General features: G+C 39.1%; 1 protein-coding gene across 3 annotated transcripts in view; it reads right to left on the reverse strand.

Annotated features, from left to right (window-relative positions):
* The window catches only part of LOC136864219 (early endosome antigen 1), a 576,229-nt gene that overhangs the window by 39,503 nt on the left and 512,004 nt on the right, over positions 1–24,722 (reverse strand). The window lies entirely within an intron of this gene.

A 24,722-nucleotide genomic window follows, 5' to 3' on the forward strand; every position in this document is an offset into this window, starting at 1 on the left:
TTCGTACCGTGATTTCTCAGCTGACAGTCATTGTAGAACGTGTTGTCGTGTGCCACAGGACACGTGTATAGCTAAGAATGCCAGGCCGCCGTCAACGGAGGCATTTCCAGCAGACAGACGACTTTACGAGGGGTATGGTGATCGGGCTGAGAAGGGCAGGTTGGTCGCTTCGTCAAATCGCAGCCGATACCCATAGGGATGTGTCCATGGTGCAGCGCCTGTGGCGAAGATGGTTGGCGCAGGGACATGTTACACGTGCGAGGGGTCCAGGCGCAGCCCGAGTGACGTCAGCACGCGAGGATCGGCGCATCCGCCGCCAAGCGGTGGCAGCCCCGTACGCCACGTCAACCGCCATTCTTCAGCATGTGCAAGACACCCTGGCTGTTCCAATATCGACCAGAACAATTTCCCGTCAATTGGTTGAAGGAGGCCTGCACTCCCGGCGTCCGCTCAGAAGACTACCATTGACTCCACAGCATAGACGTGCACGCCTGGCATGGTGCCGGGCTAGAGCGAATTGGATGAGGGAATGGCGGAACGTCGTGTTCTCCGATGAGTCACGCTTCTGTTCTGTCAGTGATAGTCACCGCAGACGAGTGTGGCGTCGGCGTGGAGAAAGGTCAAATCCGGCAGAAACTGTGGAGCGCCCTACCGCTAGACAACGCGGCATCATGGTTTGGGGCGCTATTGCGTATGATTCCACGTCACCTCTAGTGCGTATTCAAGGCACGTTAAATGCCCACCGCTACGTGCAGCATGTGCTGCGGCCGGTGGCACTCCCGTACCTTCAGGGGCTGCCCAATGCTCTGTTTCAGCAGGATAATGCCCGCCCACACACTGCTCGCATCTCCCAACAGGCTCTACGAGGTGTACAGATGCTTCCGTGGCCAGCGTACTCTCCGGATCTCTCACCAATCGAAAACGTGTGGGATCTCATTGGACGCCGTTTGCAAACTCTGCCCCAGCCTCGTACAGACGACCAACTGTGGCAAATGGTTGACAGAGAATGGAGAACCATCCCTCAGGACACCATCCGCACTCTTATTGACTCTGTACCTCGGCGTGTTTCTGCGTGCATCGCCGCTCGCGGCGGTCCTACATCCTACTGAGTCGATGCCGCGCGCATTGTGTAACCTGCATATCGGTTTGAAATAAACATCAATTATTCGTCCGTGCCGTCTCTGTTTTTTCCCCAACTTTCATCCCTTTCGAACCACTCCTTCTTGGTGTTGCATTTGCTCTGTCAGTCAGTGTACATATATCTCAAAAACTGAAGATGTTACAGTTGTGGGAATAGGTCTTTGGAATCTCCTTTAAAAATAGAGAAACATGTTTTTATTTTTTCGACTTGAGAGAAGACTGTTTCTCATATGTACAGTTTATGTCGCATGGATATCTTAGCCCGAAAAGGTAATACCATAAACATGGTTTACAAAAAATTTCTGGGGTAAATGAAACTCAATTTTTGGGTACATTTCCATACTTGAGGTATTTTCAGATAATGTCTTAGTACAATGGCGAGGAACGATTACTTTGATCAAATTACAGAATCCATGCGAGCGAAACCGCGGTTGATTGCTAGTTATTTCAATATTCTCTTAAACCACTCACTTAATTTCATACTATTCTACAAGCATTAAGACAAGTACCTCAGCTCACTGCTACTGATTCAAGGATCATTGTGATTAATCTCAGCAAAGTGAATTTCTCCAAACACAACTTACCCCATTTCGATAGTGTCTTACATTATTATACCCTAAAATTTCCATACATTTAAGTAAATTCTGGATGGAAAACATGAATCGATTTCATGAATGGGAGCATTTTTGTAAATGTCCCCACAATTATTTTTTGACATACAAAATTCGTACCAATCTCAGTACTGAATTCATATGCTGTCATCAACAATCAAATGAATCCACTCATGATTGTTTGGATTCAATCATAATAGGTTATTTAGCGATATATTAGCTTTTGCTATTCATCCCTCAGAGTTAATTTCTGTAGTACAAATTTTTTGCTTCACCGTTTTTCAAACAATTTAAAACTGTTAGGTTCTTTAGTCTGCCAAAACTAATTTGGAACAAATAAATTCATAAACTACCTAAGAATGAAAACTAATGGTGAGAGAATTATACCTAAAAAAGAAACAAGGTATAATTCTGTTACCATATGTTTTCTTCTTCAAGTAGTATATAAATGTATTTATTCAGAATTAGTTTCAGCAGACTGAAGAAGCTAACAGTTGTAAATTAACTGAGTCAAAACTGAAAAGAAACTGTCAAACTGAACAAACATGAAGATGGCGTCAGCGAAGGATGTAAGTTAAGATAGCTCCCAGTTCTCTTGCGAAATAATCGGGAATAAGTGTGGTGTAAATAAGAAGCGAGTGAAGAATGGTATCCAGTGTGAAAAGTGTTTAATTTGGTACCATTTTGAGTGCATATGTAGTGCTGGTTTTGCTAAAAATGAAGATACTTGGACCTGTGTGAGCTGTGGCGAGAGCAATTTGAATAGCGGTAACAAACCTAGGCCTACAACGGTCAACGAATCGCTGGCGTCTCATTCCATGCAGGATGGAGGTAATGACAATGTACTTGTAATTCTCTCTTTATTGCAACAGGATTTACAAGCATTAAAAGCGGAGAATGAGATTTTAAAGGAGTAGGTACGTTTACTGGAATCGAAAGTACCGGTACCAGTAAACACGCAGAACACAGGTGGCTCCGTGAATTCTAGCGCGTGGTGTCAAGTTGCTTCAGATTCTAGGAGGAAAAGTGTACGGGTAAATAAGGACAACTTTGTAACTGACACCATAAGTAGATTTTCAGCCCAGAGGGAAGTAAGCGATACGCAAGGACTTATACGTATGGGAAGCAGTCAAACGTATAGCGCAAAATCAGTTACGAGAAGCAGCAAAGTTAGGCCTAAAATGCCACACAGTACACCGGCGAAAGTGTTGAACATTCTTATATTTGGTGATAGCCAGGCGAGGGGAATTGCAGAGAAAATGAACAATGAAGATATTGCAGCATCAGCCGTCATCTATCCTGGAGCCCCAATCAAGAAGGTATTGGAAAACACCGAACAGGCAGCAAGAAATCTCGGAAGTCGTGATGCAGTAGTGATCATCGGCGGGACGAACGACCTAGCTCACAACGACGCTAAGAATGTAATTTCTCAACTTAAATGTACACTGACTCACACTAACATCTTTGTAGTGAACGTGCCCCACAGGCATGATTTGATTAGAGACTCGTGTGTGAACACTGAAGTAGACAAAGTTCATACAGATATGGTTAAAATTTGTAAACATTTTTGTAATACACAGGTAATTGATAGCTGCAGTTTTGAGAGACACTGTTACACAAAGCATGGCCTTCATCTAAACAATTCAGGTAAACAAAAGATAGCAAATATTGTTCTAGATTTTATTAATCTTAAGATATGTACTGTAAAAAAGGTAACTCCCTTGAGTTATAATACTGACCAGGAAAACTAGTAGAAAGAGCCAGCGGTACTTCAAGCTGGCTCAGTCAACTAGCAAATGAAACTCAGAAAAGTAAGGAATTTCAAGTTTCCCAATTGCAACAGTCAAGTTTTAGGGAGGAAGGGGGTCTGAGATTGCTCTTGGTAAACTGTCAGAGTGTAGTAAATAAACAATTAAAATTTGGTACATTGATGGAATCTTATGAGACTGATGTGGTGATAGGAGTGGAATCGTGGTTGAGAGAAGGGGTGGGTAATACAGAAGTATATCCAGAAGGGTATACACAGTCTATCGTAGAGACCGAGGAGATAAAAAGGGAGGGGGGGTGTTTATTCTGGTGAAGGAAACTTATTGTTCACATGAATGGTTTACCGATGAAAGGTATGAAATATTAGGGATAAAATTAGTTTGTCATAATATGAAGGAGGTGGGAATTATAGGAACATACAGGCCTGGAAGAGAGGAAAGGGACATGGAAATATTTGAGAAAATAATAGATTATACTCATAAAAACAATAATAACGATATGGTAATAATTGGGGGAGATCTAAACTTGCCTGAAGTTGAATGGAATGGAGCTGCAAGTGAAGCCCATGAACAGAAACTGGCAAATAAGTTAATTTGGGAGGGAGGATTTACACAGGTAGTACAAGAACCGACTCGTCTCAATAACTTACTAGATGTATTCTTGGTTAAACCATGGGAAATTGTTGATAAAACTGAGGTAATTGAAGGAATAGGTGACCATAAGGCTGTAATAATGGATGTAGGACTGGTACCAAAAAGGCTTAATAAGAGGGTCACAATGTTGTTGTTTGAGTCATCAGTCCATAGACTGGTTTGATGCAGCTCTCCATGCCACCCTATCCTGTGCTAACCTTTTCATTTCTACGTAACTATTGCATCCTACATCTGCTCTAATCTGTCTGTCATATTCATACCTTGGTCTACCCCTACCGTTCTTGCCACCTACACTTCCTTCAAAAACCAACTGAACAAGTCCTGGGTGTCTTAAGATGTGTCCTATCATTCTATCTCTTCTTCTCGTCAAATTTAGCCAAATCGATCTCCTCTCACCAATTCGATTCAGTATCTCTTCATTCGTGATTCGATCTATCCATCTCACCTTCAGCATTCTTTTGTAACACCACATTTCAAAAGCTTCTATTCTCTTTCTTTCTGAGCTAGTTATCGTCCATGTTTCACTTCCATACAATGCCACGCTCCACACAAAAGTCTTCAAAAACATCTTTCTAATTCCGATATCAATGTTTGAAGTGAGCAAATTTCTTTTCTTAAGAAAGCTCTTCCTTGCTTGTGCTAGTCTGCATTGTCCTCCTTACTTCTGCCATCGTTGGTTATTTTACTACCCAAGTAACAATATTCATCTACTTCCTTTAAGACTTTGTTTCCTAATCTAATATTTCCTACATCACCTGCCTTCGTTCGACTGCACTCCATCACTTTTGTTTTGGACTTATTTATTTTCATCTTGTACTCCTTACCTAAGACTTCATCCATACCATTCAGCAACTTCTCGAGATCTTCTGCAGTCTCAGATAAAATAACAATATCATCCGCAAATCTCAAGGTTTTGATTTCCTCTCCTTGGACTGTGATTCCCTTTCCAAATTTCTCTTTGATTTCCTTTACTGCCTGTTCTATGTAAACATTGAAAAGGAGAGGGGACAAACTGCAGCCTTGCCTCACTCCTTTCTGGATTGCTGCTTCTTTTTCAAAGCCCTCCATTCTTATCACTGCAGACTGATTTTTATACAGGTTGTAGATAATTCTTCGTTCTCGGTATCTGATCCCTATCATCTTCAGAATCATAAATAGCCTGGTCCAATCAACATTATCGAATGCCTTTTCTAGATCTACGAATGCCATGTACGTGGGCTCGTCCTTCTTGATTCGATCCTCTAAGATCAGACGTAAAGTCAGGATTGCTTCACGTGTTCCTACATTTCTTCTGAAGCCAAATTGATCTTCCCCCAACTCAGCTTCAACTTGTTTTTCCATTCTTCTGTAAATAATACGTGTTAAAATTTTGCAGGCATGAGATACTAAACTAATAGTGCGGTAGTTTTCACACCTGTCAGCACCGGCTTTCTTGGGAATAGGTATAACAACATTCTGCCGAAAATCGGATGGGACTTCTCCTGTCTCGTACATCTTGCACACTAAATGAAATAACCTTACCATGCTGGTTTCTCCTAAGGCAGTCAGTAATTCAGAGGGAATATCATCAATTCCAGGTGCCTTGTTCCTATTTAGGTCACTCACAGCTCTGTCAAACTCTGACCTCAAAATTCGGTCTCCCATTTCATCAGCATCAACAGCCCCTTCATGTTCCAGAAGGAAATTATCTACATCGTTACCTTGATACAACTGTTGGATATGCTCCTGCCATCTTTCTGCTTTGTCTTCTTTCCCTAGAAGTGGCTTTCCATCTGAGCTCTTAATATTCATGCACCTAGATTTCCCCTCTCCAAAGGTTTCCTTGATTTTCCTGTATGCAGCATTTACTTTTCCCAGGACCATACAGCCTTCGACATCCTTGCACTTCTCCTTCAGCCATTCTTCCTTAGCTACCTTGCACTTTCTATCCACTTCATTCTTTAATCGCCTGTATTCTTTTCTGCCCTCTTCATTTCTAGCATTCTTGTATTTTCGTCGTTCATCAATCAGGTCTAGTATCTCCTGAGTTATCCACTGATTCTTAGTTGATCTTTTCTTCCTTCCTAACATTTCTTCAGCAGCCCTACTGACTTCATTTTTCATGACTCTCCACTCTTCCTCTACTGTGTTTCCTTCGGCCTTTTCATTTAGTCCTTGTGCAACATGTTCCTTGAAACAATCCCTCACACTCTTTTCTTTCAACTTGTCTAGATCCCATCTTTTTGCATTCTTTCCTTTCTTCAATTTCCTCAACTTCAGATGGCATTTCATGACCAACAAGTTGTGGTCAGAGTCCACTTCTGCTCCTGGGAAAGTTTTGCAATCCAACACCTGGTTTCTGAATCTCTGCCTAATCATAATGAAGTCTATTTGATACCTTCCAGTGTCTCCAGGTCTCGTCCACGTATACAGCCGTCGTTTGTGGTGTTTGAACTAAGTATTGGCGAGGACTAAATTATGGTCAGTGGAGAATTCAACCAGCCGACTTCCTCTTTCGTTCCTTTGTCCCAATCCAAATTCTCCTACTGTGCTACCTTCTCTTCCTTGGCCTACCACTGCGTTCCAGTCTCCCATCACAATTAGATTCTCGTTACCTTTGACATATTGTATTAAATCTTCTATCTCCTCATATATTCTTTCAATTTCTTCATCATCCGCTGAACTAGTAGGCATATAGACCTGCACTATTGTGGTGGGCATTGGTTTGGTGTCTATCTTGGCGACAATAATTCTTTCACTATGCTGGTCGTAGTAGCTTATCCGCTGCCCTATTTTCTTATTCATTATTAAACCAACTGCTGCATTACCCCTGTTTGATTTCGTGTTGATAATTCGGTAGTCGCCTGACCAAAAATCCTGTTCTTCCTGCCAACGTACTTCACTTATACCAACTACATCTAACTTTAGCCTATCCATCTCCCTTTTCAGATTCTCTAACCTACCACAACGATTCAAACTTCTAACATTCCACGCTCCGACTCGCAGAATGTCAGTATCCATCTTCCTGATGATCGCCCCCTCTCGTGTAGTCCCCACCCGGAGATCCGAATCGGGGACTAGTTTACCTCCGGAATATTTTACCCGGGAGGAAGCCATCATCAGTACATCATTCATACAGAGAGAGCTGCATGTCCTCGGGAGGTGGTTACGGCTGTAGTTTCCCGTTGCTTTCAGCCGTGTAGCAGTATCAACACAGCTAAGCCATGTTGAGTATTATTACAAGGCCGTATCAGTCAATCCTCTAGACTGCCGCCCTTGCAACTATCGAAAGGCTGCTACCCCCCTTTCGATGAACCATTCGTTAGTCTGTCTCTCAACAGATACCCATCCGATATGGTTGCACCTGCGGCTCGGCTATCTGCATCACTGGGACACGCAAGCCTCCCCACCGCGGCAAGGTCACATGGTTCGTAGAGGGTCACAAAAGACAAGCAAATTGTACAGAAAAACTAAAGCTGATGAATTTGGGACTTTCCTTAAATCACAATTCAGTTGTTGGATAAGTGAAGGGAGCAATGTGGATACACTTTGGGCTAAATTTAAAGGAATCATTTGGGAAGGAAAGAAGAGATTTGTACCTGTTAAGAAGGGTAAAATGACCTCAGACCCTGTTTATTACACAAGGGAAATAAGAAAATTAAAAAGAAAATGTAGAATAGTAAACAGGAAAATCAAAGAGGATAGGGAGAGTAGAGAAACTAGAAAACAGCTAATGAGGGAACTGAATAGAGTGAAAAAGGAAGCAAAAGAGAATTATATGAATGGCATACTTCAAGAGGGTAATGACCACAAAGGGAAATGGAAAAAGCTGTATTCATATATCACGAATCAAAAAGGAAAAGGAATCCAAATTCCTACAATGGTGGGAGAAGGGGGTGAACACTATTTAACAGATACTGAGAAAGCAAACCTATTTAGTAAGGAATTCGGAGATTCAGTAGATGATTATAAGGAGTTGGAAACCGAAACAGAAGATAGAGAGGGAGAGACACAGAGGGAAACAAGAAACTTCTCATTCACAAATGAAGATATTTTCAGAGAAATCCAACTGCTTCAGCAAGGAAAAGCAGCAGGAAGTGATCAAATTACTGGGGAGGTGTTTAAGACAATGGGGTGGTACATAGTGCCTTATTTAAAATTTCTCTTTGACTATGTCATAAATAATAGTGTAATACCAAAGGAATGGAAGGAATCTATAATAATACCAATTTATGAAGGAAAGGGTGATAAAAGGAAACCAGAGAACTACAGACCAATCAGCCTGACCAGTATAGTTTGTAAAATACTGGAGAGTTTAATATCAAAGTACATCAGAGGAATATGTGATGATAAAAATTCGTTCATGAGGAGCCAGTATGGATTTAGAACGAAATTTTCTTGTGAGGCACAACTGGTGGGATTTCAGCAGAACATATCAGATCAATTGGATTCAGGAGGCCAGTTAGATTGCATAGCCATAGATCTTTCCAAAGCCTTTGATAGAGTGGAACATGGCATATTATTAAAGAAATTAGAGGGAATAGGATTGGACGTAAGGGTTACACGTAGGATAAAAACATTTCTAAATTCAAGGGTTCAGAAAGTCAAAGTAGGAAATAATGTATCGCAGGAAGAGAAAGTTTGGAAGGGAATTGCACAGGGTAGTATAATCGGTCCGTTACTTTTCTTAATATATGTAAATGATTTAGGGAATAATATAACATCAAAAATAAGATTGTATGCAGATGACATAATTGTTTATAGAGAAATAAACAACATTGAGGATTGTTCAGAATTACAAAGGGACCTTGATAGTATCCAACAATGGGTTGAAGAGAATAATATGAAGGTTAATGGAGGCAAATCAACTGTTACAACATTTACAAACAGGAGGTTTAAAACTGAATTTGAATATACTTTGGATGAGGTAGTTATCCCAAAAGATGGCAAGTGCAAATACTTAGGTGTGCGATTTGTAAGTAATTTGCACTGGAAGGGTCATGTGGATGACACTGTTGGGAAAGCATACAGATCGTTACATGTTATAATGAGGCTACTTAAAGGATGCAACATAGAATTAAAGGAGAAAAGTTACTTAAGTATGGTTCGTCCATTATCGGAATATGCAAACAGTGTTTGGGATCCTCATCAAGAATACCTTATAAAAGAAATAGATAGTGTGCAGAGGAAAGCAGCAAGATTTGTAACAGGGGATTTCAGGAGAAAGAGTAGTGTATCAAAAATGTTAAAGGAACTTGGGTGGGAAACTTCAAGTAAGAGAAGGGAGAAAACTAGACTGATAGGATTATATAGAGCCTATACAGGAGAAGAAGCATGGGGAGATATCCGTGAGAGGCTTCAGTTGGAAAATAATTATATCAGCAGGACTGACCACAAATATAAAATTAGAAGGAATTTTAGCAGAAGCGATTGGGGTAAATTTTCATTCATTGGGAAGGGTGTGAAGGAGTGGAACAGTTTACCAAGGGTAGTGTTTGATCGTTTTCCAAAATCTGTATAGATATTCAAGAAGAGAATAAACAGGAACAGAGAAAATAAATGAAATGTTAGAGGGCATTCGACCAGTGCAGGTTAATGTAAATAAAAATGTGTGTGAATAAATTAATCCCATCCCCTGGTCTAAGGAGTTTGGACAGCCAAAGTAGGGGACTGCCTGTAGGGGTGAAGTACAGTGGGGACTTTGAGGGCCCTGGGACCGCTACGGTAGCTGTGAAGGCCCTTCAGGAACTCAGAAAAGTGGTGGCAAAAGGGGCTCCGGTTAAGACGCAGCAGGTCGTCATGCTACTTAGGTTCCAGAATGAGTAAAAAAAAAAAAAAAGTAAATAAATGCAATGTAAATTTTAATCTTATACCAGTTGTATAGTATCATTTGAGGTAATTCCACATACTGTATAAAAGTTGACTATATTTGTAAGTAGTACAGGAGGTATTATAAGTAGAATTTTGTAAACAATATAAATTTATTAAGGATGAGCTGTGTTTTTAATAGAAAAAATTGTTAGCGTAAATTGTATAATATTGTATTATAGGAAAATTTTCTTCTTGTTAATTTAATATTTAGTGCTTGACAATAATGTATTTTAGTGTACCATTTGCCACCGATGTGGACACCTCATTTGCAAATAAAGAGATGTTGATTTGATTTGAAGAGATGGCTTCAGATTTCACCCCAAAAAAAATTCTTTCGAACAGTTAATTAATCCCCTTGCCACTCCCAAAGCCACTTCTCATTTATATAACATACCTCAGGTAGATTCTCCATACACAAAATCAATCCCATAATACTTCTGAAAACCCCCATACTTCTGCAAGGTTGCAAACATATCCTAACCATACGACTTCTTCTAAGCAGTAAGATGTTATTGATGTAAAAGATATGGGCATATATCTAAATACTGTTCTACTCATCTCAGAAAATGGGCAGAGGCCGTGGCAACAGGCAGTGAGCATGACAGAGGTCAAATTCTGTCTTCATTAAACCAATGTGAGAATATTCTGCAAGTACCAGAGACTTCATCTATAATTACCTTCATTAATGGTGTTCCATCAGTGGCTCTATTGGATTCATGAGCAACGATATCCTTATTTAGTCAATCCTCTTTTCTAAACTTAAAAGAATTACAACCAAATCTTCAAATTTCTCATTCTATACTATATTGTACCTTATTTTCTAATGATATTTTAAAAACTGCTGGTACTGTTCATCTCAAAGATTAAAATACATCAGTTTTCTTGACCATACCAATATCATGAAGGTGAGAAAAATAAATGTTGTGACACTGACATGAAAATCAGAGGAGTTGATTGATTTTATGGAGAAAGAGAATATTGTAATGATGGGAGTGAGTGAGCTCAAGTGGAGGGGAAAGGGAGTGAAGAGGATGAGTAGAAGGTACACCCTATACTGGAGTGAAGCAGGTGAGGCAAAGAATGGAGTAGGAGTGATTGTTAACAAAGTCCTGAATGAAAATGTGGATAAAGTAGACTACGTTAATGATAGAATAACCAAAGTACGACTGAGGACGAAAGAAGGAATGAAAGATTTCATCCAAGTTTATGCAATCCAAGCTGGAAACAGTGAGGAAAATATAGAGGAATTCTTGCAGACACTCAAGGAAGCAATCACTGATGTGCAAGTGGTAGTCACGGGAGACCTCATTGCGCAGGTTGGAAATGACAGAACTGGTAAAGAAGAAGTGATTGGTCCGTTTGGACATGGAGAAAGAAACAGTGAGGGAGATAAGCTGACTGATTATTGTGAGAGAAATGGAATGATTGTGGGTAACACTTGGTTTAGAAAGAAGAATAGTAGAGATCACTAGATATGGCTGGGATGAAAGAAGGACAAAAACAGTTAATGACTATTTTTTGATTGAGAAAATAAATCATAACCTGTTAATGGATGCAACAGCATTACCACGTGAGGCGTTTGATGGAGACCACAGAGTAGTGGTAGCAAAATTGAAAATAAGTAAAATTGCAAGAAAAATGAAATAAGACAGAAGAAAATAAAAGTATGGAAATTAAAACATAAAGGAACTCATGAGGAATTAAAAAAGCACATCCCTATATCAGAAATAAAAAGTGTAGAAGAAGAATGGACCAAATTTTAAAACAAATTTGTAAGCTGTGCAGAGAAGACTTGTGGCAGAACTTCGGCGAGAGTGAAGGAATGGTAGAATGAAAAAGTGATGGAGGTTGTTAAACAAAAGAAGAAAACATGGCAAGAATGGAATAGAGATAGGAAAGAAGGAAGTAAGATTAAGTATCAGGAAATTAATAAGTGTAGAAAAGTGGTAAATGGAGAAAAATGCTGGGTGAGGTTCACACAAGAGTTGGAAAAGGATGCAAATGGCAAAAAAGGGATGTTGCATGGATTGATAAAAAATAAGAGAAAATCTACAGAAAACAAGTGAAGAATAAGAGTGGAAATGCAATAACAGAACCAGAGGAGATAAAGAATAGGTAGAAAGATTACTTCGATAAACACCTGAATGTGAGAAATGATGCAGAAGATAGTGTAGTGGTAAATCAGGAGGATCCACAAATGGAGAGTGAAATTGCAATGGCAAAGGTGAAAATGGCTGTTAAACAAATGAAAACAGGAAAAGCAGCAGGGATGGATGAAATATGTGTGGAAATGATAAAGTCAGCAGGACCTATTGGTCTACATTGGATATATATATATATATACTGCTAAAGTGTATATGGAGGAAAAAGCATGTACCTGATATCAGTATTTAAGAAAGATAACAGGAAGGTATGTGACAATTATCAAGGAATTAAACTGTTGTCACAATTTGGAGAGAATAATAGAAAGGAGGATGAGAGCCAGGGTGGAAAGAAACTTAGAAGAAGAGCAGTATGGATTTCGACAGGGCAGATCAATGATAGACCCTATATTTACCATGACATTACTGATGGAAAAACAGTGGGAATATGGAAAAGACCTGGTGATGGTATTCCTTGATCTAGACAAGGCATACAATAGTGTTAATAGAGAGAAGGTGTGGGAAACCCTGGAGACAAAAGGATGTGGAAGGCAATCAATGGAACAAGTGAAAGCAATGTATAAGAATTGTTTCAGTCGTGTCCAAACTCTAGTGGGGAGAATAGATTGGTTCAGAGACCAAACTGGACTAAGACAGGGAAGCATATTGTCTCCAGTTATGTTTATGATGCTTATGGATGGAATTCTAAAGGAAACAAAGGCAACATATAGAGGGGATATGAGAATTTTATTGTTTGTAATTGACATAGCGGTCTGAGGAGTCAACAATACAGAAGTGCAAATCCACCTAGAGGCTTTAACACGCTGACGACGGCGTATTGTTTTCCGAGTTTATTCATTAGGAACGAAGTGAAAAATCAAATATACGTGAACTCTAATGGATACATTACATACTATTACATATCTTAAGTACGGCCTATAGGCATTAGGGTGCACTGTGTCCACTGTGTACTGAGACCACCCGGCGGGTCTCATCGTCCACACGTAACGCACAGGGTTCGCGCGCACTCTGTGACCCGCCGGTGACCTCACTGAAATTGGCGGTCTTTATGCAGAACAATTAGGTGGCATCATAAAGTTACGCTGGAACTTCTGCTTGGAATGGCTATTGTGAATGCGCTCATTTTACATAATGAAGTAATGGGGAAGAAATTGCAAACTGGAAAATTTAGAGAGGAGTTAGTCGTTGGAATTTTGGGGAACAGTGTGAGAACATCAGCTACTCTCTCCACTTCTCCCAAATGCAGTCATATTTTGAAGAAAACAGAAGGAAAAGATGGCCGAAATAGAAAAGTACGTAAACGTTGCGTCAGTTGTTACGCAGACTAATGAGCATCCATGACAGAAGCACTGCAAGAAAGTGTCCACATACTGTGAGGACTGTCCCAAGAAGCCATCATTGTGCCTGCTTTGTTTTCATAAGCAACACTGAAGTGGTACCTCACATTGTTACATTCATTCCCTTTTTTTACCTTCAGTGCATTAGTTTAACAAAATATTAACCGTTTAACAATCCATGTGTACAATATAATTTTATTTATATTATTATTATTATTATTATTATTATTATTATTATTATTATTATTATTATTATTATTATTATTATTATTATTATAAATTAATAAATTAATAATAATTAAATTTAATAAATAAATTGATAATTAATAATAATAATAATAATAATAATAATAATAATAACAACAATAATAATGATGATGATGCTGTTAAATGTTCAACTCCAATACAACCGATAGTTATGATTTTCTGAACAGTGTTAACCTGAATGTCTCTATTCTTATATTTGTAGATATTTTCTTCATAGAAAATGATTTAAGTAATGGAACAAGCATATTGAATAATTTCTTTATTATCTTAGCTCCTATGTACTCCCTGCATGTCCCACTGTATACGAAGTTAGTTTTCTTATGTAGAGACGAACCAGTAAGGACGAAAGCATAATCTGTGAACGGCGCGCGATATGGCTCCAGTACACATACTGTCTCACGAGACCACGGGCGGGTCTCACCGTCCAGAAGTAAAGATTTGGCATGAGCTGCCGGCGGGTTTCATAGTCGCCAACGTGTTAAATGACAATACTGAGAAATACTGTATGAATATCAGTGTGGAGAAGAGCAAAACAGTGGCGATGACAAGAGGAGAAAGAGAAAGAAAAGGAATTGTTAATATCAGGGGACAAAACCTTGAGGTATGGAAGTGAAACATGGACAATAACTAGTTCAGAAAGAAAGAGAGCAGAAGCTTTTGAAATGTGGTGTTACAGAAGAATGCTGAGGGTGAGATGGGTAGATAGAATCACGAACCTCATACAATGCCAAGCTCCAGACAAGTCTTCAAAAACATCTTTCTAATTCCTACATCAATGTTCGTCCGACTCGTTGGCTGAATGGTCAGCGTACTGGCCTTCAGTTCAGAGGGTCCCGGGTTCGATTCCCGGCCGGGTCGGGGATTTTAACCTTCGTTGGTTAATTCCAGTGGCCCGGGGGCTGGGTGTTTGTGCTGTCCCCAACATCCCTGCAACTCACACACCACACAGAACACTATCCTTCGCCACAATAACACGCAGCTACCTACACACGGCAGATGCCGCCCACCCTCATCGGAGGGTCTGCCTTACAAGGGCTGTACCCGGCTAGAAATAGCCACACGAAATAAATTAATATCAATGTTCGAGGTGAACAAATTTCTTTTCTTAACCTTTTAAGTGCTGAGTTACCAGTTGACTGTTTTGTACCTCAGTGCTGAGTTTTTTCATTTGCCTGTAAAAATATTGTAGAAGCCTCAATTTTTTATTTATAAGTGGGGTGATTACCTTAAAATGTTCTTTATAAATCTAAGTGCAAATGCAAAATCCTACACTTATATTCATATTTTTTTTAAATTACACTTTTGTGCCTATGCGTACGTTACCTTTATACAAAGTAAAGAGCCAAAAATAACATTATTTCCTAAAATGTGTAGGCAACTTACCCATGTAAATTCTTAGAAGTACACAAGTTGATATTTTAAAACACTTTCTAAACCTGGAATGTGGTGATAGTGTAATGTTTTGTAATGGTATTTTGTGATACGGCTTTGTTCAACTATCTGCACCAACGCCACTGGCACAGAAGTTTTTAAAAAAAAACAATGATTTTCGGGTTGTCATCAAACACTACTTGGCTCTCAGAGTCCATCACAGTTACTTGAAAGTCTGGTGGAGAAAAGTAATCCGTCCACCACAAAAATAGTGATAAAATAGCTTTTGAACTCACCGTGTTTTTCTTCTTTCGTTTAGAAGGAGGCTCTATTTCTTTCTCACATACAATATTTTCGGCACTCTCACTTTTAAAATCGCTTAACAATTCACTACAATCATCATCTCCATCATCACTTTCCGCTGTGGTTAATAACTGAAAGATTCATTGATCCGAAATAACATTGCTGCAAGAGCAACTAGATTGTTATTCCGCCATGTTTGTTTACATCACAGATGAACTCCACAGATGTCTACAAAAAGCTCCGTAAGTTACTTCCCGAAGGTATAATCTGTGATCACCTAGTTCTACATAATGCTCAACAGATGGCAGAACATGTAGAGATCAAATTGGCACTCAGGAGTGAACCGGGAAACTAAAAAAAGTATTAAAGTTCTCGCAGACCGTCTATAGACAGGTGTAGCAGTGCTGGACCGGCCGCATCAGCCTGTCTATATGCGGGCGTAGCACTCATCGGGTTAAGAAAGGCCTTCCTTGCTTGTGCTAGTCTGCATTTTATGTCCTCCTTACTTCTACCATCATTAGTTATTTTACTACCCAAGTAACAATACTCAACTACTTCCTTTCCTAATCTAATATTTCCTGCATCACCCGATTTTGTTCGACCGCACACCATTACTTTTGTTTTGGACTTATTTATTTTCATCTTGTATTCCTTCTCCAATACTCTGTCCATATCATTCAGCAGTTTCTCCAGCTCTTTTGCAGAGTCAGATAAAATAACAATATCATCGGCAAATCTCAGGGTTTTGATTTCCTCTCCTTGGACTTTGATTCCCTTTGATTGACTTTGATGTTACAATAGTTTGCTGTGAGTGATTGTTCGTATAAATCGATGATCATAATAATCTTTGCTCAATGGCATTAGACTGCTTGTAATTAAGAATAGTTTTTCACATTAGGAGCGAGCTGTTGTAATGAACTAGGGTCTTGTTTCATAGATTGAACGTGATGAGGTGTGTTGAAATCACATGTATTGGTTGAAAAACCAATTGTACAGATGGATACAACGTCGCCTGAATCAGCGTAAAAAAACCTTATGAGACTCCCTCACGTTGTATTTCAAACATTATTATTATTATTATTATTATTATTATTATTATTGGGCTTCCAATGTGGAACTACTGATCTCGTAGGTGAAAAACGTAAATCGGGTGTGCCCTGAAAAAAAAAAAAAAAAAAGAGAAAGAAGAAAATGATATGGGTCAGTTGCTGGAATTTAAAGGATGTACTACTGTAGGGAAATATTAATAGAACGTGCTTACCCTTCTGTTGGTGAGGGGTGATTAGTCCCTTAGTTGTTTACGAAGGTCTGATGGCCACTGACTTGTTGCTAGGTGTGTTGTACGAATGTGTTCGTAGAGGCGGGGAAGATAGTGGAAGGGGAAAGGAGGGTGGGACGCTGTGCGAGTTACCAGCTAGTGGAAGGGATGCAGTGCGAGGAGGCATTGTAGGTGTAGCTACTGTTGCTACCGGTGGATTGAAAGCATGTTTATAGTGGAAGATTTTCATAAAATTTTTAGCATTGATACCAAAATTAGCAATTAGATTGGGGATTTGCTCAATTATGGGACTAACTCACAGTCAGAAGGTACCTTACCAATATTCCACGCTAAGCTTATTACTCTATGAAGCAATTTCATCCCTGCTTTCCCAGTATATTTTAAAATTTCAGGTCTAGTTTCATCTATTCCTGCTGTTTTATAACTATGGAGTTTATTTACCATCCCCTCCACTTCCTCAAGCATAATTTCACCAACATCATTGTACTCCACCTTACTAGCTCGGTTTTACACAACATCACCAGAATGATTTTCTTTTACACTAAGATTTTCAAAATATTCCTCATACCTGACAAATGATTCCATGGAATCTATTACGAGCTCATCTGATTTACCCAAAACATTATTAATTTCCTCTTTCCCTCCCATCCCAAGATTCTTTATTACTGTCCAGGAAGGCTTCTGTACTGCTTGACCTAGCTTTTCCAGGTTATTACCAAAATTTTCCCATGAGAGTTTCTTGGATTCAACAACTATAAGTTTCGCTCAGTTTCTTTCATCTACATACAATTCCCAGTCTGCATCAGGCCTTATTTGGAGCGATATATGATACATGTTTCTTTTCACGTTTACAAGCTGCTCTAACTTCATCATTTCACAAAAATGTTTACTTTTCCCATCTTTACACACATAGATCCTAGGCATTCCCTTGCTGTTGTTACTACAGCATCCCTGCAAGCCACTCATTCTCTTTCTATACCCTGAACCTGCTTACTGTCCATTGTTTGGAATTTCTCACTAAACATATCCATGTACCACTATCTAATTTCCTCATCCTGGAGATTTTCAACCCTTATTCATCTGCAGACTGATTTCACTTTCTCTATCCTAGGCCAAGAGATGCATAGTTCACTACAGATCAGAGAGTGGTCAGTATTATTGAAAAAAAAAAAAAACACACACTGGAAAACCTGCATGTTCCTAACAGAATTCCTGAGTTCAAAGTCGGTTATAATAAAGTCTATTATGGATCTGGTGCCCCTACCCTCCCATGTGTAGCAGTGAATAGCCTTATGCTTGAAGAATGTATTCGTCACTGCTAATCCCATAACAGCACATAATTCCAGCAAATGCTTCCCATTCCTATTAGCTACCATATATTCCCCACATTTATCCATCATCATCTTACCTTATCCTTCAGTTCAATTTCCACCTCTCACACTGAAATTGCCCATTAGCAGTATCCTGTCTTTGCTGTTGACCCTAACTAAGATGTCAGTCAGTGCTTTATAAACCTAATCAACTTCCTCCTCATCTGCACCCTCACATGGTGAACACACTGAGACAATTCTCGTCCTAAATCCTCCAACAACCAAATCTACCCACATCCTGCACTCATTTGTGTGCCTAACAGAAACTATCTTGCGTGCAATAGTATTCGTACCGACCGACCGACCGACCGACCGACCGACCGACCGACCGACCGACCGACCAAACCCAACCCAACCAACCCAACCAACCAATCCATCAATCACTTTTTAATAACAGTCAAGAACACTTTACAATCTCCCATCTCTTACTCGTTATCCCCCCTTAACTGTAACTTACACATCCAGAGGCATACTCTTTACTGACTCAGCCATTTCTGCTTTCTTTCTTCGATAAGCCCTATTCATATTGATAACTCCCTATCAAATTCCATTTAATTCCCCGAGGTGTTTCCAAGGAGTTCCTCGCCTGTCAAATGGAAGTGGGACCAAGTTACTCCCATAGGTCCGAGGCTTGTTTAAAATGTTCTTAGCTCGCTAGATAATGTGAAGCATGATGCTACCCTATTTACACATAGTCTCAGTCAGGATGTCTCCTCTAAAGGGTTAGGGAACACGATGGATTGTATAGCCTTAGCCGCCTAAGCACAAGAAGGTCATGACTCAAAATATATCCCAGATGCCCATTCCGTTCGTTAGGAACTGGTATTCCGACTCTCAGGACCACTTATTAGGCCACTCAGCCATTACCCATTGCTCATGAACTAGGATGTGACTACAGTAAGCCACACCACAAATGTATATATCTCCATCTTTTGCTTTCATTATATTTATACCTTTTCTCTTTTCCCCCAGAGTGCTCCAAACCCCATTCCCATCTTTGCTTTTACCTTATTCATATCTCAATCCTCCTATATAATTGTTCTGTCCATTTTTTAAACATCGTGGTCAATACATGGTAAACACATTTGCATAGAACTGTTGCCTGCATTTGCTATTCATTCTCTTCCAGCGCTAAGTTCCATCATCCTGGCGATTGACATGCCAGGTCAACAGCCCCTGGGAGAGCCACATATCAAACATCATCTTCATTGGCATCATCTTCTTTTTTCTCCACCTGTCAACAAATAATTCTTCCACCTGCATTGGACTTTAAGTTTTTACACTATTTCATACTATGCATCGTTTACTTCACTCCATTCACCAGCATGACCTGCATCTACTGAGCAAGGGACCTCACTGCTGCCCCTTTTCCTGACATCACACTCAGCGACTCAGTACCGTACAATCTTCAACATTCTAGATCTTTCAATGCTCCTACTTATCCCTCACATTTTTAACCTTCAATCAATATAAAGAGGCAAGTTTACCTCAATTCTTCAGTCCGTGTTTTACTACGGTTAGAGGAGGAAGTGGTGTCATACTAAATCTTGGAGCTGGTTCTCCCTGATTCCATGACTATCTGTTATGAGGTAAATGAATGAGGAACTATTTCTATTTTAATACTTCTGCAGGTCAGAATGAAGCTTTAACCTTGCCCCTTAACTTGTGGTCCTTGAGACATAATTTTATGTCCAACATCCATTCATGGCGAGTGTTAAGAATTCTGAGCTTCATGCTAAGAGATAAAGATAGCTAGTGGACTTTGGTTATGCAGCATGGCAAAGTGTATTTTTACTGACTAGTCTGGTGACCTTAATTGTTTCTAAAATTTATTCTAGGAGTAATAATATCTTCAGTGTCCTATTTTGAACAAACACCAATGTAAACATATGTGTGAATATTAGTAGTGATGGGCAGTCTGAGACGGGGTCTCAAGATTTCTAGATACTAGCACAGGCACTGTTCCTCGCAAGAAATTTTAAGAGATCTCGAGAGCATTGTCCTTGCATTGTGTGGCGAGCAGCGTGTCGTAGGCCTGTTGTCGGAGCTGAATGTTGTTTTTGCCGAGTATGCGATTAGCCAACCATGGGCCTTCTCCATTTTGTAAAAACATGTCAGAAAATGACTAGGGTGTTCATTTCTTTAATTTCTACTGAGGTGTAATTTTATTGCAGTATAACATAATGTATGCAATGTACACGAATGAGTAGGCTAGGTACAGAAACTGATGGCTGCTGTAGATCAGACACCACATTTAATATCCATACGACCAGTGGTTGTGTTTACCGATATTTTGGTGATGAAGGAAACAATTCCTTACAATGTTATACGTATTTGCATTATAATTAGGTACGTTTGGAAATGGCAGTGCAATGTGTAATTGTGACTAACTGCATGTGACAACTTTAAGACAATATCTGAAACACAATATAAGTCATGAATGTAGGTTATTTTGAAGAGATGCCACGTAGCACAGCCCACTGTGTTGGTTATTCAAAGAAGTAAAATACATCAGCAGAAATATTTCTGGAATGATCCGGCACTTAAAAACACTCAAAATCTCTCAAGGGGAATCCTCACAGAGAAGACCTCCGGCCTGCCCTGCATCAAAAGAAGCTATCCAGTCGGCAACAACTGTGAGGTATCCAGGAAAGTGTACATCCTATCTACAGTTATTCACAAGTTATGCACGGTTATTCAGTTAAGATGTCCACTTCAAGAAACTTTTGAACTGTTTAAGATACTGACATTCTGTTTTCACTTTCATTAATGGTATTAAGTGGTTCAGAGTTGAACATGCAGTACTTTTCTAGGCTTTTGACAAAATTGATGAGTGCACACATTTCCGTAAAGAACTGCTGGTGATATACTATCAAGGTTACGCTTGTAGTTACTGGGACATCGCACAGATCACAGCACAGGAGAATTGGTCTCGAGAGCATTGCCCAACACTACCATGTCGAAAGAACTGAAGAAAACTCATGCATTTTAGATTACACCTTCCACTCATGTGTAATGGTGGTTGCATTTGTAGCAAGGCACCTCTTGCCCCATCTCACACGCCTCTAGTATCCTGGTAGGTGTACATCTTATCTACAGTTATTCCCAAACTATGCAGGGTTATTCAGAGTTACACTGACATTCTGTTTTCACCTTTGTTAATGGTATTAAGGGGTTCATAGTTGAACATGCAATACTTTTCCAGGCATTTGACAAAATTTATCGGCACACAGGTTTCCTTAGGAGAACGTTATTTTACGCTATAACTGCTTATGATATTGTGACAGTATGCTTCTTATGAGAAGATAATTTATTGATTTATTCGAGTGTGCGTCACCTGGTCTCTGTCTTTTGTCGGCGTGACATGGTGTGCCTTGACCATGACAAGCGAGGTTTCATTTGTTTTACTTGTGCAGCTTGGGAGCAGACAGAGCCACCCGGTACAAAAGAAAATAATAAAACCATGCACTCCTAACAGCTGACTCTCACCTGATAAATGAAAAGGATAGTGGAACATTATATCATCAGAAGTTAACAGTGCTATCTGCAGTAAATATGAGTGCACGTGTCAATGTGAAATTGGGTCATACAAGTGGTAATAAAATCATGTCTCAAATTATCCTGATGTGAAGTTACTGACAGTTGTCAAGTCTACTAGTGTATTTGTTGGCTAATTACCAAGAACTATTTGGATTATGGCATAGATTCTTCCATACTACTGTAATAAATCAAAATATGTGTTAGTTCAATTTAAAGTGAACTCAATTCATTATCACTCGAACCCAGGACCATGTGCTAAATTTCATGTTCATCATTTGTACTGCCACTTCAGAGTAAAATTGAATGGAGAGTGTGAGTAGTGATTTTATGACACGTAGATATTGTAGTGTATTTCTTCGGTACATTAGTCTTAGTAGGTGAATTGTAGAATTGTGGTACATTTGTAGTCGTTGGAGATGTAATTAGTAAAGAGTAATTTATTTAGACATATGTGTATGCCATCTGGGCAGATTTATGTGTGTTCCAATGTGTAGGGGATTATGATCCATGTTGTTGTCCATGTTCCAGCGTTGATGATTAATTTTGGTCATTAGAAGAAATATTTATTTTATTTCAGTTGACTTGAAGTGACCACTTAATGTTAAATGATTAATTAATTGATAATCTATTCTGAACAGATATATAGTTAATGTCTCGGTTTAATTTTGACTACTTGGAAGCATTTTCAAATAAAACTACCATAAATAGTTTATTAAAATTAATTTGTAAATTCCCACGATGTAATTTCAAGTCAAATTTCCATTACAAGAAAATCAAGTACTTTGAATGTTTAAATATTTTTATATAACATTTATTTATATTTCAATTCTCTTACAATTATTCAATGTATTTTTCAGATTTGTTCAAGAATTTTACCTCGACAGCCTAATTTCTCAAGAAATAATAAAATAATTTCATTATTTAGAATAAACAAGATTGAAATTATTGTCACAAATCAATTCAGTTAGAAATATTAGGATGAAATTTGCCTGTACCATCCCATTTGTTTGAACTATTTTTATGTTACCTCAAGAGCTTAATTAAAATTCAATTTAACGTAGTGATCATCTTCATCATCATAGTTAGTCATGAGGGCAAATTTTCATTTTTATTCTTGAATAAATTCTGTGTAAAGTTTTTATTTATGTCGCCATTTTCGTGGTTACGATCCACGGACCGCTGGGTTATGGGCCCAGCAGGCTTCCACCCCATATGTTACCTTTACTACGGTGGTTACACGAAACAAGTAATAAACACAATAAAGGAGGGAAGTAAGAGCAACTACGCACTATCAGAAAACACTACACACTCAGAGAAACATCAGCTGGCCTACGTGGATCTCAGCCAACCAAAACATAATACGAAATATCAGTAGGGCCAACTAGTGGATAATAAACCAGGAAAGTGGAAACAGGCAGGACCTACCGAGGGCATGGACATGGCTTAGATTGCAGATTCCAAAATGAATCGCCGTGATCCTTAAATTTGAAAAATATTATTTACAAAGGAAATTTTACAAATGCATTCTGAACAAAATCCACCAAATCACAACTTACGAACTACTATACTCCGTGATACACATATCTTAGAAGTTCTTTGATAATGGGCTTCACTCCGAGTTTCGAACTTCAAACCAACTATACAAGTAGTTACAAATCGAGTAGTACAATGCAAGATAGTAGGTTAAACGCAATTACAATTTACAGTAAAGTGAAAGTATTCTCCTAAACTCGTACATCAAGTGACACTGAACTACCAGAGGCAAACCCCAAGGTAAATGTATTAAATTACAATCTACATATTTAGTGAAATAAGAAATGGGAATGCCTCGAAAACAAACTGGAAACCCCAGCAGAAAAACTAAGGCGTCGTAAATAATTAATTTGGCGAATCTAGGTTAGGCTAGGGCAGACTCTTATACGAAATAGGAACCGAACATTACGGAAATTTTAACCGGAACGGAAAGTAAGAGTGCTTACCCGAAGCTGCACCATCCTGGAAACGAGGCGTCGCACACAACGCAGACCAACACAGACTAAAGGCAGATCAGGCCAAGACAAGACCAAATTATCGCAAACGCTGCCTCGCTCACTATACATAGGAAAACTCTGGCCTTGGAGTAGCCAATCAGAATGTATGAGTCCGCCTATCCCCTCCTAGGTTCACCAATCACAATTCCTACTCCCGTCGTGAACTTTAACTAACATTCTCAAATACACACGTTCGTGAATCTTCCATTTCCAGAATAGTTAGAAAATTCCTTCTAGAAAACATAACCCACAAAAGGCACACACCCTGTTCCACAATTTTCTAGATACTTCCAGTAAGTACAGAATAGAAATCTACTATTTACAAATACATATGTTACAGATATTACACAGTACAGGTTAGGTCACTACAAATAAAACATTATATCATACTTTACGAATAAAGTCTTCAAAAACACTTTCCACTTCCACTATATTGTTCACCTGTGACAGCATCCCTGGGGTGTCTCTTGCTCTCTGCTGACATTCTATGGTCACATTATACTATCAAGCTTACACTTGTAGTTACTGGGACATCACACAGATTGTAGCACAAGAGAATCAGTCTCAAGATTCTTGTGCGAGTCTCAAGATTCTCGAGCGAGAGCATTGCCCATCACTAAATATTAAGAAGATCATGTTTGTCACTGAATCTAGCATGGTAAGCTGTAGTGAACAAGATTAATTTCTTTTCACTTTTCAAACTGTTTCAGTCTATATTGTACTTACACATGTGACGTCGTTATGAAGTATGACTTATTCCTTTTGGATTGCCTCCTTACTTATCTTAGAGTCAACTTCTTCTTTTGACACTCTTATTTAGGCTTTGTATTATTAAATTTGGATTTATGAATGTACTGCTGGGAGAATTGTGTAAAGATATTGTGCAGTTAAGAGAAACATCCCTAGCAGTGGCCTCTCTTATGGTTAAATTTAAAGATTTGGTAATGTGTTTGTCTCTTAAATATTAGGCAGAATTATTTTATACTACACGTATAGTATCTCTGCACTGTATGTAATCAAAGAAAACTATTGTAACTCTCAA

Source organism: Anabrus simplex, chromosome 2, assembly GCF_040414725.1.
Source record: "Anabrus simplex isolate iqAnaSimp1 chromosome 2, ASM4041472v1, whole genome shotgun sequence".
In the NCBI taxonomy this organism is placed as follows: Eukaryota; Metazoa; Arthropoda; class Insecta; order Orthoptera; family Tettigoniidae; genus Anabrus; species Anabrus simplex.